At 34.0% G+C, this 17,993-nt stretch overlaps 1 protein-coding gene across 2 annotated transcripts in view; it reads right to left on the bottom strand.

Annotated features, from left to right (window-relative positions):
- The window catches only part of LOC128996609 (thrombospondin type-1 domain-containing protein 4-like), a 159,919-nt gene that overhangs the window by 93,356 nt on the left and 48,570 nt on the right, over positions 1-17,993 (bottom strand). The window contains exon 1 of one of the 2 annotated variants that reach the window (XM_054422012.1): positions 8,018-8,114. The exons of the other annotated variant lie outside the window; for it this stretch is intronic. The gene's annotated coding sequence lies outside the window, so the exon portion shown is untranslated. Of the gene's footprint in view, positions 1-8,017; positions 8,115-17,993 lie in introns of those variants that run through there. 2 annotated transcript variants of the gene reach the window in all.

Raw genomic sequence — 17,993 nt, forward strand, 5'->3', positions numbered from 1 at the left:
GTACCAGTCCAGTGGTGGATCTAGAATTGGGGTTTGGGCGGGAAAAGGTCACTCCACGAAATTCTTTAAATAACTATAAACAAATCCTAAACCCTAACTAATAACTAAATATTAAATATTGCACACCTTAACAATTTAGTTAGTCAAATGCTTCAAATCCTTTGTGTGTTTATAGCCCAAACATTTCCCACTCCCCCTTACTTGGAAATACTCTTTCGCACAAAAAAAATACATTAAGTAAAACTATACACCTTGAATAGCTTGATACGTTCTGAAGGCTGTTGTATGAGGACGGACAACATACATTACGAGAAAATATATAATCTTACCACAAAAACTCAACATACTAAAAAAATTAAATAAACTTATGGATTAAAATTATAAATTAAAACCCCATCTTATAAAATCGATGAACTGTTGCAATATACAGTGTTAACCTAATTGTTGGTTGTAATTTTCTTCACCTTGCCTCCTAACTATCCTGATATCCTTATCCTAGTCGGATATCAGGAGCACCAGAAACCTGATGCTGATATCTTGATATTCATAGGTAGATACCCAGATCTCCTGATATCTTTATTCTCGTAGGTAGATACCCAGATCTCTGTCAGCTTGATGACTACATTACCATTTATCAGTTCGCATTTGAATTATCTTAGAATCTTAATCGGATTTCATTTCACACCGTCACAACCTGTTCGCCGCCAAAATACAACATGATTACATAATTAGATTTTAATTCTAAACAACTTTGTGTGTATATCGACGTTTTGTTTAACTTATGAAAAGTTAGGTGATTTTCTATTGCTTATCATGATAAAAACGTTTCGTAACATTTTCAGACCCTTACGTATGATGTAATCCCTTATAATTTATTAAATACATATGAAAATATTACAATATCAATAAATTTCAAGCAATTCCCAATCGGAATATCCGAAACCGGGTTGACTGGTCAAGATGAGTCGTCATTGAACATCTTTAAAATAAATACATTCACCTTCTTTTAAATGTACACATTATACGTACCATTTTTAACTAAACTATTAAGTTTTTATCAGTGAATTGTTATACCATTGTGGTAATTAAATACAAATTAAGGGTACAGTACCTTAACAGTTCCTAATATCTACTAAAAATATCGATTTGATTAGTAACCTTTGATTCGTTTTAACAGTTTCATTTTATAATTGATATAGGTAGTTTAAAATATCTACCAGTCAGTCAGATGACACATGTTAAAAGTGCGCACGCCCTCGCAACCTCGGATTCCTACGACCATAAACCGATAATGTAAATAATAGATTATAAAATACTGTTTGTGTTTAAAGTGATGTAGTAACAAACTTTGCTACTGAAGATGCCTCACTTGTGGCGAAATGTACGTCGAGCATAGACATCTACAATCTTCCAGAACCTGGCGACCATAAGGTAAACGAATTTAATTAATCATTTGTTCTTGAAACTAGGAATACCACACATATTATTAAAATATCGATAGTTAATCGATATTTTCAATCGATATTAAGGTAGCCCAGTTAATAAATTGTATCCCAATTAAATTGAGATTAATTAAGTGATGTAGTTTTATTATCGGCCATAGCAATGTTTTGAGGTGTAAGGGGTATAAGTAGAGAATTTTGAGAGTTAAGTCATTCACGTACTCAATAAAATTACTCTTTTGTACGTTACTTAATATGTAAAATATACCTTCCACAATTTCGGTGATACAAAAAGCTATTGACTCTTTAAGTAACAGTACTTTTTATAGGAAACAATTCCCACATAGCTTTCGCGTTGGGAAACCAACTGTGTATATTTCCGCAACGAGAGATGTTTGTTTTTCAATCACAAATCCCTGCCAGCCGATCCGGCTTACAACCGTGTTGGGATGATATCAGAATCTCCATTGAAAAAAAACAACAAAAACACTAGAGTAAACAATAAATTTCATCATAAAAATATTGTTCCTATGAATAACTTGATTAATTTGCCATTGAGATAATATAAAAGTACAACATGCCACAGGATATGTTTTGCGGGAAACTGTTTGATTGTGTATACAATGTCACTAACACAATGCACGTTGCTGAACATTATATGGTATTTATGCATTTACCTCGACGCTACATTGTTAAAATTGTATTTTAGTAGGCTTACTTTAAATACAAAAATCGGGAGTGCAAAAAAATCTATTAAAATACTACCTGTCCTCATCTATTAAAACCAAAGACTGAATTCGACACCTGAACCCAAATTAAGAATTGCCAGTTAAGTTGAGAAATAGATTAACAAACGAGTGATTTTTTTCTTTGGTTGAAATCTCAAAGTAAGGTGAACGTTTCTCTGTACCCAATTTAGTGAAAAACGAATGCAAAACATTAAGTGGTTATAAAACACGTGTTTTGAAGAATGTTAAATGTTACCGTAAGATGTTTTCTGTACTTAAATGAACCAAAAATAAAATTAGCAAACTGAGAAGCTACAGCACTAGCCCAATACCGACCCTGGCCCCGAATTCCTGCAAAGGGCGGACCCAGGTGAATTGTCTTGGTTTTGCTCCACTGACGCGCCTTCTCTGTCTCCTGTCTGTCATATGTCTGTCTTTATGTCAACCCGACGTAACCGTAGAGGTCGGTGTAAAGGTTAAAGTTCGGACATTCTGTTCTGAAGATTCTGGTTCAAATCCCGTCAATCACCAAGAACCTCGCCTTTGAAACGTTTAATGACTAAGACACAGAGTTTAGCCTGAACTATAGGATCAAGAAAAATTCAACCTCATTTTTAACCATCAAAAAAAGTCCACATACGTTTCTCAATATTTGACGGGCTCTTAATTTAGCTCAGCTAGACGAGCAAATTTTTTTACCGTATTGAAGAACTACCTTCAGCAACAGCCATACAAAACACGCCCAAAATAAGGTAACATATACAGGGTGAGTTTTAATTGTCCCCCCCCCCAACTTTTTTCTACATTTTTTCAAATATCAATCCCAGACCACTTTCAAACATTGTTGGGTAGTAAGTACTTCATTTTGACAAGGTGGCCATTTCCGGCCGCCATCTTGGATCCGCCATATTGGATGCAAAATTTTTTTTTCAAATGTAAAGGTGGGGTTGTGACCCATTATTTCGAACTACATTTTTACCCTGATTACAATGCCGTAAGCCGTTTAAAAAAATCTTGATTCATTCTAAAGTTATGAGGGCTTTTTAAAACTTTATTTTTAGCCCATTTTAACATTGTGCATTTACAAACTAAGACCATAATCTCAAAATAGTGCTAGATAAAGATAAGTATACACTACCAGTAATTGTCGACCTATTTTCACTTGGTTATGACTGATGTATTTTTTTCGGCCGCCATCTTGGATCCGCCATTTTGAAATGTGATAAATTATTTTAAATATGAAGGGGGTGTTGTGACCCATCATTTCGAACTACTTTTTTAAGCTGAAGACAATGCCGCAACCCTTTTTTTGTTATCAAGTTTTATTTATGAAATATTGAAACTTTTTTGTTAAAAATGTCAATATTTCAAAATCAAAAAATGAAAATGAAAAACGGATCATGGAATTAAGTTCAGCTTAAAAAAGTATTTCGAAATGATGGGTCACAACGCCCCCTTCACATTTAAAATAATTTATCACATTTCAAAATGGCGGATCCAAGATGGCGGCCGAAAAAAATACATCAGTCATAACCAAGTGAAAATAGGTCGACAATTACTGGTAGTGTATACTTATCTTTATCTAGCACTATTTTGAGATTATGGTCTTAGTTTGTAAATGCACAATGTTAAAATGGGCTAAAAATAAAGTTTTAAAAAGCCCTCATAACTTTAGAATGAATCAAGATTTTTTTAAACGGCTTACGGCATTGTAATCAGGGTAAAAATGTAGTTCGAAATAATGGGTCAAACTCCCACCTTTACATTTGAAAAAAAAAATTTGCATCCAATATGGCGGATCCAAGATGGCGGCCGGAAATGGCCACCTTGTCAAAATGAAGTACTTACTACCCAACAATGTTTGGAAGTGGTCTGGGATTGATATTTGAAAAAATGTAGAAAAAAGTTGGGGGGGGGGACAATTAAAACTCACCCTGTATATTTCCTCAAACATTTTAAAACCAAGTGTAAAACGGCCAAACTGGAATTCAAGTGTTTGAAACCCATAAAATTTCAATCATCAATCCGCAGAACTGCTTGGAGGAAGACCGCGAGCGAGAATCAATAGCCGGAACAAAATTGCCCGATAAAATAACTTAAACCCCTAATGGCCGCGGGTTCGTGAGAGCGGGGTATTTAAATAGATAGTTTCATTGCGATAATGCGTGCAATCACTTAAATACAGAAACCGGTTCACTAATAGGAAACTGGGTGGTTAGTGGGCACTTTACCACCAAGACTGCACCATCGATGTATAATGGACTGCACTGCATGGCCGATACGTGGATCTTGTAACGGCGCGACTGCGATTTGTGGAAAGATTCTTTAGACTTTGGTAGCAAAAATTTCCTTTTTAAAATTAATTATCGTCATTATGCATCAAAATTTGCTCTTTTCAATACACGAGTTGCTGGTCTGAAATAGTTCCAAAGCATTCAAAGTCAAAAAAGGAATCTGCAGGATTTGAGGACATACGCGTCCATTTTTGAAAACAGGTTTGACAAAAACATAGTTTCAACTAAAGCAAACCATATAATATTGTAATAATTCATTGATGCTTAAAACCGTGTTACAGTGAATGTTTCACTTTCGTAAATACTGATATTTAGACTAACTGTAGTGTTAAAATATAAAATTAGGCTATAGGGAATAAGCTATTATATTGTACAATATGCAAATCAACAGTGATTTCGTCACCTAAATATCTCGTGTTCCAAGAGTTATTTGAATCTAGTAAAATATATTTTCTTTATGGCAGAGATGTGATTTCGAGGTCGCAAAACAACATCATTATTCAATTAGACGAACAATGATCATCAGTACCCACAAACCTATCAGTGATTGTCTGGTCGTCTGTGGTACAACCATGAAACTTTAATAAATGAATCATTAGGCTTTAAACCTGGGGTGGTTAATGATATTATTGTAATTAAAAATTTATAAAGACAGCATAAAAATATAGATTGGAATAACCAATCTCCATTGAAAATTTGTAAGGGAGTGACAAAATAGGTTTTGAAATAATTTTGATTCCTGGCCAAAAGAAGGGCATTAAATGTAAAATTAACATATTTTCGATGCTGTGTAATAAATCGTCCTAAAAATTACTGTATGAAATTCTATTAATGCTTAAAACAATTTTCCGACTAAACACTTTTTGAGATGCAGAAAAAATTTTGGAAGTCAAACCACAATAGTCTATTAGTAATCAATTTCTTTCAAAGTAAAAAACCTATTTTATCATTTGTATGATTTTAAATTATAAATATAATTAAATTAAATTAAATCGGTGTAACTGCATCACTGGATGAAATCCAATTTGTGTAAGTAATGAGCAGTCGCTCTCCAACGTATTAGTTTCTGTCTGTAATCGATGTTGTAATTCATTATTTTGAAACGACTCTATTACGAGTTGAAAATTTATAAGCTTGGTAGTTTATATGAAGACCTCCGTGTTAAAAATGGGGCTTGATAGTTTCAAACCAAAACAAAGTATGATTATTAAAATGCAAATATTTGTTATTTTCTTCTTACTATGGTGCCTACTTGTAAATTATTACACAACACAGTCGGTAACTATGATCGTCATATGTGGACCAGTCGGTAACTATTATCGTCATATGTGGACCGGCCAGTAACTATGATCGTCAAAAATGACCAGTCAGTAACTATTATCGTCATATGTGGACCGGCCAGTAACTATGATCGTCAAAAGTGACCAGTCAGTAACTATGATCGTCATATGTGTACCAGTCGGTAACTATGATCGTCATATGTGGACCAGTCAGTAACTATGATCGTCAGAGGTGTAACTATGATTGGCATATGTGTAGCAGTTGGTAACTATGATTGTCATATGTGTACCAGTCGGTAACTATTATCGTCATATGTGGACCAGTCAGTAACTATGATCGTCAGAGGTGTAACTATGATTGTCATATGTGTACCAGTCGGTAACTATTATCGTCATATGTGGACCAGTCAGTAACTATGATCGTCAGAGGTGTAACTATGATTGTCATATGTGTACCAGTCGGTAACTATTATCGTCATATGTGGACCAGTCAGTAACTATGATCGTCAGAGGTGTAACTATGATTGTCATATGTGTACCAGTCGGTAACTATTATCGTCATATGTGGACCAGTCAGTAACTATGATCGTCAGAGGTGTAACTATGATTGTCATATGTGTACCAGTCAGTAACTATGATCGTCAGAGGTGTAACTATGATTGTCATATGTGTACCAGTCAGTAACTATGATCGTCAGAGGTGTAACTATGATTGTCATATGTGTACCAGTCGGTAACTATTATCGTCATATGTGGACCAGTCAGTAACTATGATCGTCAGAGGTGTAACTATGATTGTCATATGTGTACCAGTCGGTAACTATTATCGTCATATGTGGACCAGTCAGTAACTATGATCGTCAGAGGTGTAACTATGATTGTCATATGTGTACCAGTCAGTAACTATGATCGTCAGAGGTGTAACTATGATTGTCATATGTGTACCAGTCGGTAGCTATGATCGTCAGAAGTGTAACTATTATCGTCATATGTGTACCAGTCGGAAACAATGATCGTAAAAAACATCCTTGGTCAAAAATAGTCGTTAAAGGTAATCAGTTTCAAATAATAATCGTCAGAGGAACTCAGTTGGTGAGAATAATCGTCGGAGGCAACTGGATAGTCATAATGATCAGCGGCAACCAGTTGTCAACAGCGTCGTCAGTGGCAACTGGTTGTCAGATGCGGAGTTTAATCCGTTTTGATGTAAATTAACGGAACGAGTTTCTCGCCTGTGAACGACGCGTGTGCAAAATCTGTGATTAATGTGGGAAAACTAGAATTACTCGTATTGTATATGTGACCAACTTAGAAAATAGTATTGTGTTTATGATTTAGCAGGGACTAAAATAAGAAATCGTTATAGAATTAAAATGATTGAACCGATTTTGTTTTTAAGATTCAGCCCAGGAGATAAGATTAATAGCAACAATATATAAGCTTTTGAAAATTATCCATTCGATTTCTACATTACAAAAAATAACGTAGTTCATTTAGACCACTGACAGCGCGCAGTGCAGTATAACAACGTTAATAGTTAATGTAAACAATAGTTTTAATCGCTACACAAAGAAAGGGCAACTTTTCGTAAGCTATAGCACTTTGATGTCACCATCGTAAAAAATCTTAATATTAAACACTAATAGATATAATAACTAAGCTTCAATATAATTCGCCGTATGAGGGAGAAGCACATTAGTGGAATACTAGGGTTTTAGAACCAAATGAAACATAAATTGAAGAAAAATATTCTAAACATGTATACTGAACAACTTCGACTCGCAAGGTAGCCTACAAAATAGTACAATATTTAGCTAGAAAATGTGGAACAATGGTAAAAACCCTGATTCATTTAGATTATTCAATATAAATGCACTTGAAATTTGGACAATTGTAATATACGATATAAATAAAATTTATTTTTAATTCAAAATAAACAAAACGTAGATCCACTGACTACACAAAATAATATTAGTTAACAATGTTTGGATGTTATATATTGCTCCCAAAACTTGATATCATGTAATATGGTGTTATCACGTATACATGCACCGTAAAATGTTAAATAACTGTGGTAAGAACATTTTATAACTAAAACGTTTGCACGTATTTCAAAAATGTATTTGACTTAATCTTTTAAAATTAAATTGAAATAATCAATATATTTCTTATGTATCCACTTTTAACCACACTACTTAGCAGGCCTTGTTAAAACTGGTACAAAAAAACAACCATGGTATGTAAAAACTATTATACAAATTTGAAATAATTTACCTGCTAATCACAAGTCTGAATTCCAACACTATCGTCGACGATATCGAAATCTTCACCAGCCAGCTGACATCCGAACGCACCGGAGATCCAACGCGCACTGATCCTAAACTGACGCTACGCGATCGCAAAGTAGCGTTACATTGTTGTCCAAAGTTTAGTTCATCTCTTGGCCACACGGAGCGCCACTAATATTCTACCTCATTGTTACCGGCGATTTAATATAAACAGCTGATAAGTTAGTAGACGTTAAACAAAGTGATGGTTAAATATGTTTTCCTAAATTAAGTTCTTAAATTTGCATCGATAAAGTCATGCACCCCTGACTTTAATTTATCACGATTATTTAGTTTATGGTTGCGTTATTGATATATACTTGATGGACCTTTGGCGTTATTCAGAAGAAACAAAGAAGTTGGGGAAAATGCGTTGATTTTACACATCTTCATTAGCATTAAAGCACTTATACATATACTTCAGGGCATGGAAAATAAAATGTTTGCTATGGTAAACAGTTACAAAGGGGTAAAATAACATTATAAAACGCTACGATCGACAATTGAAGTTATCATGCAATGCTTGCAATGTACAAGAAGTCTTTTATGTTGTTCAGCAAAAAGCCTGAATCAAATTTATTGTTTTAGCCTATATTTTTCTTGTTTCAGTCCTCATTTTGTGATTCCTAACGATGAGGAGGTATCGCAACTAGTTTCTGTGTACAGAAGTTTATTGATATATTCATAATTTATATAGGGGATGATTAAATATTTAACAAATTTAAAGTGTCTGTTAAACCTAAGTGTCTGTTTCCTAACCGTAACCTTTATATTTCTAGATTTATAATTTCTTTCTAGTAAAACCTCAAGATCCAAACGAAAACGACAACAAAACTTAACAAGGTCAGATAGGCCGATAAGTTATTTCATGCATATGTTATGCTCAGCAGACCAGATAGATTTCTGAACCTGGATTCGATCCTTAGGAAACAACAATAAATGCTAATTAAGCCATGTTTGGAGTGAAATAAACATAATTTATACTACTTTTAAATCACAGCCATTTTAGACACATATTTACATGATTTTTTTACCTAAGGAACAAAGAAGAAGAAAAATATCTTTCCAGGGAGTTGGTATACAACCTACAGCCTAACAAAAGCACCGTCCTTTTCAAAGAAAAATGGTTTATGAGTCAGCTTTATAACACCTATTTCACTTTAATATAGTCACAATTAATTATGCAAATAAATGTGAACACGTTTCAACATATTGCCAAACAGGAACTTGTCTTTTAACTTTAAACAATTACAACGATTGTAAACAAATCAACATTCACTGGAAGTTTTGCACAACTATTTTCCTTGCTAAACAAAAGACTAGTTGGTGTAAAATTATGCAAACTAAAGATGCGAATGTGTAGATTCATCCCAGTTTCTTATCAGCGTACAACAAACTAGTTGCGAAAGATGCTGACAGGCGGCGCCACTGATAGTGATCACATAAATCACGTGATCTCATCTCCCGCGCGCGCCAATCCGGCTGCCATCTTGCTTCCGGTTACCATAGGTTATGAATAAAAGTGCTTGCGTAATTGTTTGGTTCGGGTAGGTCAACAGAACTGAATTCCCAAACTATTTTTAATGTGAACCACCGGTTAACCGACATACCAGTTTGTCAACACGTCAGTTGATCGAAATTTAAAATGTAAAAATTAAAGGCTGTAAATATGTGTAAACCTTACTTTACAGAGTGCATGTCACAACTACTGGAAAAGGATAAATCCGCTGGTACCTTTTTGTAGTAGGCTAGCTTTGACTTCCTGACAATTTTGCATACTACAAAAATACATAGGTGTATTTGATACAAATGATTGCCAATAAAGTGTTTTGCGTGTCTTCTCCAAGAAAACATTTTTTATTAATGTGGTAATGTTTCTTTCCGGTTTATTGAAACAGTTTGTAGTAGTAAAATGTAGCCTACCTTAAAGTACACTTGGTAAATATAAGAGAACAGAGCAAATATGACTTTGTGATTTAGATGTTCAGAGCAAATATATTGTGATGGATACAAATAAATCTTCTTTACTCAATTATCCACGTGAGAACTTAGGAGGTCTATGGGGTTTAGTATGAAAGGATTTTAATTTATACATTAAAATACGTTTAGACAGTGGCACACTTGTAAACGGCTCGTGATATCTTCATTTTTAGTGAAAAACAGCTGGTGTCTACTTCAGTAACCAAAAGTCAATGTGAATTTTAGTACCCAATTTGTGTTTGTATTTTTATTTATGTTTATTGATGTGAAAAATTGCACATTCAATACTATGTGCAAAATTATACATAGGTGTTGATTACTATTCGATCTCTTTTACTAATGGATATTGAATTGGAATTGAATAACTTATCAAATATATTTGAAGAAAGATATATACGAGGATTCAGTGCAGACAGCAGTTTCTTGGCAGATGGCCTAATTGGTTGGAGCTCACATGGCTTATAGCTATATAACACCACCTGTCTTTGGCTATCGCAATGCACGTAAAATTGTATTTATATATTTATTTTTAATGGTTGAATTTGTGTGTAACAAATAATAGGGACTCGGAATTCAAATTATATATACGGTAGAACCTTGATAACAAGACTCTCAAGGGGATTTAAATGATACTTGTTATCAAGGTTGACTCCTTATTGAGGTTTGCAATAACATGTGATTAGGGGTCAAATAAATTCAAGGGGATTTGAAAATGACACTTGTTATCAAGGGTGACTTTTTTTCGAGAGTCTTCTTATCGAGGTTCCATTGTATAGGCCTACATACATATGTATACATAAATATAAATTTTAACAGTCAGTATGAAAAAAAATTAAATCGGTCCCGGATCTATGGCTTGCCGTTCCACCTACGGTACAGTAGCTTAGGGAAATTCACCAAAAGAATTAGGACACTAGACACGGGCCAGGGATCGCTTTTCACATTACTTCAGACTAGACGTAGGGGTTGCAGCATTATCACTTATAAGTCCATTGGTGGAATTTGTGGGAATCGAACCCGGAACATCAGGGACCAAAGTCCCGCACTCTACCATTATACCAGCTCCCCAAGATAATTAGACTTAAGAAGACCCATATACAAAAAAAATTAATTCATGTTACTAAATCGTTATTTATTTACGCGGTGTGTTTAATTGAAAGTGGTGTTGTGTAATATAGGGTTTAAAGCATAACTTATTTCCACCTTTGTTATTTATATGAAAAATTCAAACTACTCTTTCCCCATCGGTGATCCAAACGCCGATTAAGACATTACATTCCAAATTTGATACGATCCTCAAGCATTAGTCGCGGGTGATCGGATTAAACTAAACAGCGTCGTCTAGGACAAATTATACTACAAGCGTGACGTGGGGTTATTACAAGGCTAGCTCAACCAAATTACCCTTTTAAAGACCCAATTGTGTTTTGTATTGATGAATTTCATAGTAAATTTGTTTATATATTCGCTAACGTGAACAAAAACACGTGCGAATACTTTTACACCAAATTTCCTCAAAATTGATGAATTTGAATGGATGGTGTTTTAAGCTAAATAAATAACCTGTATCAGCAATCTGACGCATACTTTCTTCGTAATTAACTTGACAACCTTTATCATGAGCAAGCAGTGGGATTAACTGATATTTTATGGGGAAATCACAAAAGTTGCAATAACTTCCGAACAGTAATTTTTACAGCAATCTGGGTTGAACAATGTAGTTTAGAATCATAAGGACCATAACACACTTAATTTTAATTAAAAAAAAATAGTTCTAGTGTGATTTTTTTCAGAAATCCAATTTTCTGATATTTTTTAGGGTTTTGTGGAAAACATCACAATAGTTGCAAAAACGTTTGTACCGTAATTTTTATAGAAATTTGGGTTATACCATCTTGTTCATAGTCAAAAGGAGTACTAACATAATTACATTTGGTTCAAAATCGTTCAGGCCAACTTCAAGAAAATTCGATTCCTTTTGTTATTTTATAGGGAAATTACAGTTAAAAAAAAAATTTAAAAAAATTAAAAAGAAAACGCCTGGAGACATCATAGATGGATTAGTACCTAAATAACGAATTCATCAAAATCAGACCACAGGTGGTGTAGCTCTGTACCCATCCACACATACAGATAACACAGGAAGACGTAGTTTCGAAAACCACTTTTTTGGGTTCAGTGGTACCCAAAACGAACATAGGTCCTGAGAATTTGTTTACGAAAACAATACTCTCTCTATATATACTATGTGTGGAGAGACAAAATAAAAAGTAAATCGGCCCCAGGTGGAGGTGTTACAGACCTACGGTGACAGCTTATTCCATATACAGCAAATTCGCGAATAAAATTATTGTATACCCAATTGGAGTAAATACAAAGGCTTTCGAAGCATCCATGTTTCAAAAGTCAAGTAGGTAGTTTTGCATTCAGTGTTTTCCCTGCTTTCATTGTAAATGCCATTCTTCATTCAAATGAAACCACGTCTGACGAGAGAATCTCTTTAATAAACATGGAGTCTTCGCGGCTGTCATATAAACGTCAGAAACTCCATTAACTGGCTCATTTTAAACCCTCTCTTACACCGTGAGTCCCCAAAGTGTCAGTGGCGAGCATTATGTGCTTCGGCAGTTCAGATGTCCTCATTTAGTTCATTTAGGCTGTGATTTATAACTTCATTTGTAATAAGTATTCACATTGTTGTAAATGTAAGGCCGTGTTTTTGGAAAAGTAAAGATTCCAAAATATAGAGTTGGAAAAGTACATTGGAAATTGTGAACCACTATAAGTTATGATCTAAAACAAAAATAAAATGTTTCAGAATATACAGATTTTCAAACAGGTTTCTTGCTATAAAAGTGGTGATAGGGCTTAAATGTTACATCGTGGGAATACATATAATGATAAAAAATAGCTAATAGCTTCTTATAAATTAATTTCAACAAAACTTTACCAATCGAAGTGAAAAAAAACACATAAGTAACACATTGAAAGAGTGGCATGAATTCGTTTGAGAAAACGATGATTCGAGTATTCAAGAAATAGGTGTTAAAAACGTGTTTAAAATTATGCAGAAGTGTGCATTTTGTCACAGTTTATCTTACAAAATTTGACTTTTATAACAAATGAGGAAGTTAAATATTTAAAATGTATTCAAATTATTTTATTTCGTTAACAACATTCCGGGTTAAGAAGTTCCTAACTTAAATAGTTTATAGTTAAAACATTGGAGTTATTGTAAAAATATACCTACCATTTAAATTACAAATATTTCTGAAGACAAATACTTCTAAAAATTTCGATCTTTATCAATTATTTCTATAGAATCAACTTGAGTTAAACTCTATCAAAACTAAATAATTTAAGACTGCTCTTCCGGCAAGGACATTAAATCGTGGCATGATGTAACAGTATTACCCGTATTTTGTTAAAATGAAGTTTACAGGAAATCATGTAAACATCAACAAAAATGGTTTTGGATTATAAATAACTAATTTGTATCCACATTTTCAGTTTTCACATTTTAATTTTTAATTTCGAGCACCTAACTTTCTAGTCAATAGTCACGAATCAGATTTAGAAACAGAAACGAAATGAGGCTGAATGTGTATTAGAGTGTTAAGCAAGAAAACAAACCATTATAGATGTTATGTGTCAAACAACAAAGAATAATACACTGTTTTGCCAACAGACAAAGCGTTGATATCACAACGCACAGAGACAAGCCACACGTTTGGAAAACAAGGCGTCTAATTTTAAAAAGCTTTGAAGATACTATTTAAAACTTCCGTACGATATAAATAAGTTATAAACCAGTTATTTACACTGTACTACCACAGTGAATTAGAAATTTTATGTTTATTGTTTTATGCTTTAATTTAATTTTGCTTTATTTGACCCCTTACTTTATCCACAGCTTTAGCCACAAATTTCCATTTAACTTTTTTAATACAGGTACTGTAATTCATGTAATTAAATTTGCCACCATTATTTTTTTCCACAGTAAATTCCTCAAAATTAATATTTTCAATTAGTGATAAATGATTTGATAATTTAACAGTCCTTCTTTCTTTGAGCGCTGTTTTAATGAAATACCTGTGAATAGAAAAATAATGTAGTTCCATTCAGATTGTTTTTGTTAGAAATACTATATTAGGTATATTATTGTTTAATTGCATTAAGCTACCCTATTTTGAAGTTTTGGTTTGGATTGCAAGTCGCAGTTGTAATCATAGTTTTCAGGCTATAAAATTATTGAGCATCGCTTTACTTCAACCTTTTATAGTCTCCAGACGTCAAACTGCGTTGCATTTGAATTTTTATACATCCATGTACATGTCTTTGGGCGGAAAAACTTGTAACGTTTTCCGATTTTAATTTATAATCAAACTTCAGTTTTATTCAGATAAGTTTTAAACTATTGCAATCTATCGATGGATGTGTGATTTTGGATAACAGATTACAAATAGTACGAGTATTTTAGTTTACTCAAAAGACATGATATTTTTGAATCTTGACCCGAGTGGGTTAGCTCGTCCGACACGGCGGTTGGGCCGTTGCGTGCCCACGCATATAAATTGCTATTTAAATTAGTAAGGATTGTTTGTACACCTAATTAAATTAGTCGTCAAGATGTACGACACAATTTCACAAGTTTGAGTAAGGGGAGTTAAGTGCTGTGAAATTAACACAAAGTAAACAACGAAAAGCTTACCTTTAATAGCTTTGAGAACAAATCTATAGATTCAGTCTTTTTTATACAATGTCTCTGACAGAAAAGTTGTTGGTTATTTTCGACTGTTCTTTTTTAAGTGGAAGAAAAGAGTATGTTGATCTTCATGCATCAAGTAATTGAATAAAAAAGATTCTGTGTTATTTGTTTTTATTTTATAATCTTACATCTTCAGTTTTAGGGCAACTTACAAGAAAAGCTGACACCAGTTACAACCCACTTTTTATTTAACAACGCAATTTTTTCTGAAGCACAACAAACATGAAATTCCATTTTCCCCTACAATAATCAATGGTTTCAACCAGACAACTAAAGTTAAAAACCTTTTTCCAAAATTAAATCCGATTAATTTTTGTTTGTCTCAGAAACTCAAGTTAACAAACAACTCACTCCGACTTTATAGTTCTAAGCCAAATATTGTTACTCTGACTTTTTGTTACAATTACACGAATCACAAAGAGAAAGTCGTGAGAAGTGTGAGATGGGTGTACAATGACACCCTGGGTCTACAATTACAGTGGCCTCTGACCCTTGTAATCTGTGTACGTGGTCCACATCAGAACACCAAACACCAAATAGCCTCACAACACCTGGTCTCTCATGTCTGGACTGTTAGATGTTTGGGTCAGTAATGTCGTGGATATACGTGGGTCTTTGATAGTGAGAGAACGTAGATAGGGACCACGAATATTAGAACCGAAAGTGGTATGGATCATACACATAAACAAATTACGTAACTGGCCTGAACCTATACTAATAATACCAACCTATGGCAATAGACAGTTCCATCAAAGCAGTGATAAAATAATATTTACTATACGAATAGTATTCGTGGTAGGGACGTAAGAATACTGAAAAAAGCCAGACCAGCTGAAGATAATTTTGATACAAAATCCTCCCATTCTGTGATAGTGAAAATTAGCTGTCTCTTCTAAAAAATTGTTGAATTTAGTAGTAACCACTAATTTACACAATGTAATGTAACGATTGCTCAATTTAATTGCGTTAATTTTACAATTCAAACTATCCGGGGAAACGAGCTCTTCTAGTAGAGCACGAGACTACGGTCACTTAGTTCCCGAAGTAAAAACCCGCAAAATCACCAATGGGTTTTATAGTAGGGGTTATATTATCTGATGGTTTTATCCAAGTAGGTTAGGACTAGCCTGAAGTAAACGCGATCAGGGGCGTAATGTAGTGGGGTCTTGCTTGAGCCTAGGAGAAAATTGTAAAACTGACTACACATAGGAATTCAATATGTGGCCCTGTTCTTGGTCAAAGGTACAAGTACTTTGTAATAGTGGCATATAAAGAATTATAACTTTTTCACAGCTTTAACTTATCAAAAGTCTTCAATTTAATTCAGAGAACTAATTGTCTTTTTCAACCTTGCATTTGCACAAAAGACATGCGAGAACCTATTAAGAAAAACAATGGATAAGCCGGGAGCAATTACTGTACTGATAAATTAATCATCATGTTGCACCCAATTGGACGCGAACGCACCTCATCGTTCCTTTTTAACATAGTCCGTACAGCTACCGACTGAGCCCCCACTGAGTAGCTCTTTCCTGCCTACAAGTAGCCCAGTCCTAACGAAAGTTAGTCAACACACAGGATGTTCAAATTGACCGGTTTCGGGAGTCCGCACGTTCAGGTATTTTTGTCTCAACAGCAAAATCTTCAATACGGTTAACTTTATAATGTTTTGTATTATATATAATGTATTATGTAATGTTTGATCATGTTTTTATAAATGAATTGAATGAGCTGGTTAGCGTGTACAGCTTTGGTATGAGAAGGCTGCATGTCTAACAAAATTTCATGAAAATTATGGGTTTCCTTTGAAAATTGCCTCCAAAGAAATGCCACTGACGAAAAATTTATCAATGAATAAATTTATCAACAATGAGAGGAGCGAGCTTGTCTAATGGCAGAGTTTAAGATTTCGGCCCCGAAGTTCAATTACCATGGATTTTATCTAAGTATTGTTTCCGAAACCTTTTCTAGATATCGTCAAGTTTTTCTCTGGAAGTATTGTGAAAAAAAAAACACAATTCCTGGCTTAAAACTTAGAAAAATCAACAAGTCCTGTTCCCAAAGTATCTTTACTAATCTCAAGCATCTTTATTGTTTCAATACTGCTAATTTCCAATCGTAAAACTGATGTAAATATTATTGAATTTTTGCAAGCGTTTAAATAACACACGCAATGCCCTAGGACATTATAAACACGTACATAAATCGTGTGTGTGCGAGTGTTAGAGAGATGCTGCGCTGTTTCTGTCCTTGTCTCACAGCGGTGTATGAATATCAAATCTGAATATCTTGATCTGAACACATCCACTAGACATGTTGCCACAATTAGCTTAATAACCACACCTCAGCTACGACATGTACCTTAGTGTGTTTCTGTTGAGTTGACTGTGTTAACGCTCGTTATCTTTATGTATGATACATTAACACACTGAGCGAACTCGCTTCATAATACAAGCTTTGAAATGCATGTTACTGTTTGATTTCACAATACAGGCTTACAGATTTGGATTTTATTTTTTTTGGTACCCGTCATTAAAATGTACAGTTCCCCCTAGTAGTGTTCCGACTCACGCCTGTTTTGGTGAATTTCAACTTGGTAGTCGGGATCGAGTCTGAGGTCAATGTAGACAGGCAAATGCAAGGTTAAGAGGCAGCAAATCTCTTAAAAAATACTTTCTTATAGATTTGTCATCCTTATGGACCAGACAGAAGATGATTTTAAGTTAGTTTTGACCGGTTTATATAGTCAAATTTAAATAGGCAAGCATGTTTCATGAAAACCTTTTTTCTCAGCTAATGTACATCGCAGTCTGCGAAAATCTACGCATACTGTAAGAAAGATATTTACCTGTAGGTGTGCAGAATCCCTTTAAAAACTAAAATAGACTCAAAAATAAGCACGAAAAATCAATTTAAAACTAAGAAAACTTTACATGGGCTTTATGGGTTGCCATGCTGGGGACGAAATAACGAAAAACATATAAACAGAAAATCAATACAAATGGAAGAAATTCCAATCACATGATATATTTACAGCGTAGGGTGAAAATAGAGAAGTCTGTACATTATGTTTGATCGAGTTTTCGACCACTGGACGACCTCTAGTTTGCTTTTTAAAGTTTAACTCAACTGATTTTAACCTTATAAAATGACTTAACTATTTAAAATTTATCCA

This window comes from Macrosteles quadrilineatus, unplaced genomic scaffold, assembly GCF_028750875.1.
Source record: "Macrosteles quadrilineatus isolate MER2022 unplaced genomic scaffold, UCM_ALF_1.0 Scaffold_6__1_contigs__length_79288215, whole genome shotgun sequence".
In the NCBI taxonomy this organism is placed as follows: Eukaryota; Metazoa; Arthropoda; class Insecta; order Hemiptera; family Cicadellidae; genus Macrosteles; species Macrosteles quadrilineatus.